Below are 3,937 nucleotides of genomic sequence, written 5' to 3'. Positions count from 1 at the left end.
GTCCACAACCATCCACAAACACAATCATGCTTGACTCGTACGCACGAGCAAGCTACACACATGGCACACGTCATGTATATATCCCCCAGTACAATCACACGTATCACGGTATCCGGTCCCTTACCGATCTACCGTTTAACGCCATGCAAACTACCCCGTATAATCACACAACGAGTCACTCGAATCGTTGTATCACACATCTCACGCACACATGATTCGAAAATCATCCGAAAAAGGGTTCCATACTCTAGAACGGTCGGTCCAGGGTGTGGATCGGTCGGTCCCGGGGTCCCGTGCTGTCCCGGGGCCTCTCGGGACAATTTTTGAGGTCTAGAACGGAGACCATTCGGTCTGGGGATGCCAGACCGTCCGGTCTGGGTCACCCAGACCGTCCGTTCTGGCCGTAGAGTCCGTCCGTTCCGGCTGTTTTCGCTCTCGCGAAACAGTTTTCTGGTCCGACTTCGTTTGATCATATCTCCCTCATTTCTCAACCAAATTCAGTCCCGTTTGTTGCTAAATGTTCATTGAAGTGTCCTCTATCTAATCCAAGCAACAAACCATCGAAATGACACAATAGCACGCTCAGAACGAGCTCACACAGATGGAACTCGAGCCACTCACCTCTGTTTCAGCTCAGATCTGGTTTTTGCCGGCTTTCAAGGTGTTTTCCGATCTGTTTCTGGTCGGAAACCTCTTCTAGACACTCTAGGGATGTCTCCCTTCGTGTTCCCGAGCTCCCCTTGCGCTGGCTCTCCTCCTTTCTCCCCTTTTCTCTCTCTTTTCTCTCTCTCTATTTCCTCTGGTTTCAGTCCGAAAATGGCTGAGTCTGGGGGTTGTGGGAGGTTTATTGCATGTGAGGGAGGCGTAATGGGCTCAAGCCCAGGCCCAAGGTCGAGCCTGCAATGTCCTGGTGAGGTTGGACGGCGAGTTGCCGCCGGTGGGGCCTGGAAACGCATAGGAATACGCGTCCCAAGGGAGCAAGTTGGCCACTTGCGTGCTCTGTCCAGCAGACCGTCCGTTCTGGTTCTGAACCTGGAACGGACGGTCTGGGCCAAGTGTCGGCCCAGCTCCTCGCACGTTCGTGGACTGTCCGTTCCGCGTTTTTTAGCAGTCCGTCCGTTCTACCTCTTTTGCCAGTCCGTCCGTTCTGCATTTCTGGTCCGTTCCGACCGACTTCGATTGCTCCGTTCTCACTCGTTTCTTACCCGAATCGCGCACCGTTTGTTTCTACACCTTCCTTGGAACGTCCTCTTTCATGTCCAATCAATAGATTGTTGGAAACTCATATTTACAAGATGAGGTACAACTCAAAACGTCCGTACCTCGCATAACTTGTGAATTCCGAATTTCCAAGTTCTACTCAATTTTCGTTTGCTCATAACTTCCTCGTTTCTCAGTCAAATCGAGTGTCGTTTTCTTCTAGACCTTCGTTGAAATATTCTCTATATTTTTGCCTTGTTTTACCCCCTTTTTATTCCCGAAAATAATTTAAATAATTATACGGGAATCGGGGTATTACATATCTCATCGCATGTATACGTATAATATTAACTATATTGCTTGGCCGTTTTCAATAAAAATAGAAATTTCGGGTTACACCCAGATTTCTCTCTAAGCACGTAGCTTAAGACGTTGTTATGCAACGTTTCAGATCGTGAGCAACAGTAGTGACCGAGGCAGGCGCGGGACCCAGTGACATCACATTATCCAGATCATGTATAATTATTTTGTCGTACTTTATTTTTTAAAATAAAGGGTGGTGATCCTTAGAATCTTGTATTATACATTTCACCACTCGTACTATATACTGGTATCTTTGAGTACGTGTACAAGCGTACTTCTGTATTTTATAATATCTTCCGTTGTATTATAATTAAAATGAATGTTTTAATCTTCCCACGATTTTACATTTCGAAATTTTTCGATTGTGATTTAATTGTCCATGTGGCACAACTTGTAAGCGGGATACGGGGTGTCACAGAACCGACCCGTTATTCGATTCATATCCGAAACGAAAATTCGGATATCCGGAGTTTACAGATCAGATACGGATATTTATTTGGAGATATTTGTCGGATATGGATCGGATACGGATATTAAAATTGAATTATCCGACATATCCGATCAGATCCGTACTTTGTAATAATATTATTAAATATAAGAATAATTTGGTACGAAGATTTAAAATGATTAATATTTACATATTTTTTAGGGTGATTCAATAAAAATTATATATATATTGAGGTTTATAATTTTAATCTTTTGAATATTAAGATTTATTATGTTTGATGTTTTGAATTTTGAATATATTTGTATTTGATAGATTATAATTGTATTTGTATTTGAGTTGATTTGAAATATTTAAAATATGAATTTTAAATTTGTGAATATCATTTATCTTAATTAGATTATATATTTTATTAAAATTTGAATTTGTTATTTAATTTAAATTTAAAATTTTATAATATTTTAGGTCGGATACGGATATTCGCAAATATCCGTGATTTTTACGAATATCCGAAGTTGTGGATATCCGAAAATTATGGAACGGATACGGATAACAAAATCGAATATTTATGCGGATCGGATACGAATACACATATTTCAAAAATCCCGAATATTCGATCCATGCCCACCCCTAATTTTAGATACTAAAATATGAAGTGTATAAGATCCAATAATTTCACTGATGTTTAAAATTTCTAATTATAGGTAAGAAAATACACAATACTGGTATTTTTTTTTCATTTTCATTTACTCAAACATTTAATATAGATTAACTCAAAATTTTATTTTATAGCATCCAATGGAAAGCCACACAAAAACGTTTTTTTGGTTTATTATATAACTTTAATGAAATGTTTGTTATAAGACTTTTCATTTTCATTAAACGTTCTTAGATCTCTCCGTCCTTCGCATAACCCTTGTTTATTATATGAGTATCCGTTTCAATTGTGTGGTTTATTTATTATATGGATTTAATGAAATCTGAGTTTCTGTTTTAATTGTTTGGTTTATGACTTTGATGAAATGTTTATCATATGATTTTTCATTAAAAGTTTCATCTGTCCCCTCTCCTTTCCATATCGTATATAACTGTTACTTTTTTGTTCAATTATATTGTTGTGTATGTACGATGTTGATGTGTATAAACCAATCAAAATTTTAAAAAATGACATGTAGATTGATGAGATGGCTTCGTCATATTTCTTCAAACACAATTGTTTATATATATAAGACTAAAACCCCTAAAAAACCTCCAACTTGCAAAAATATATACAAATAAATCTTCAACTTGAAAAACTGTCATTCAATCCCCGAACTTGTAACTTGTCACTGAATAAAACCTCAAACTTGCAAATTATTGCTCTAATAAATCTTTGATCGGTTTGACCACAATTTCAGATGATCGGAAATCCACGTATTAACGGATTGCTGATGTCATCTTATACATGTTATCAATTTTAGTTTAAAAAATGACATCAGCAATCCGTTAATTTCGTTTGAAATTGTGGTCAAACCGGTCAAAGGTTTATTAGAGCAATAATTTGCAAGTTTGAGGTTTTATTCAGTGACAAGTTATAAGTTAGGGGATTGAATGACAGTTTTTCAAGTTGAAAGTTTATTTGTATATATTTTTGCAAGTTCGAGTTTTTTTAGTGGTTTTATCCTATATATAAATTTTCTAATTTTTTCCAAATTACCCTAGACCCGGATCTGATTTCACAAGCGGGTCGTCGACAACTTTTCTATACCAACCCCCACCAACCTTACCATACTCGAGTTGGTGAGATCAATCCCTTGGTCCCATCGTGCGCGTCGATTCTACAATCGAAAATATCAACGGTTAGAAATTGTTACGTACAGTGCACTCGCATACATCGGATTACAACTTCGCAGACAATATAAACCAAAGGCGTGAGCACGAGGGAAGAGC

The sequence above is a fragment of the Tarenaya hassleriana genome, unplaced genomic scaffold, assembly GCF_000463585.1.
Source record: "Tarenaya hassleriana unplaced genomic scaffold, ASM46358v1 Cleome1, whole genome shotgun sequence".
NCBI lineage: Eukaryota > Viridiplantae > Streptophyta > Magnoliopsida > Brassicales > Cleomaceae > Tarenaya > Tarenaya hassleriana.
This window is presented reverse-complemented; position numbering follows the sequence as displayed.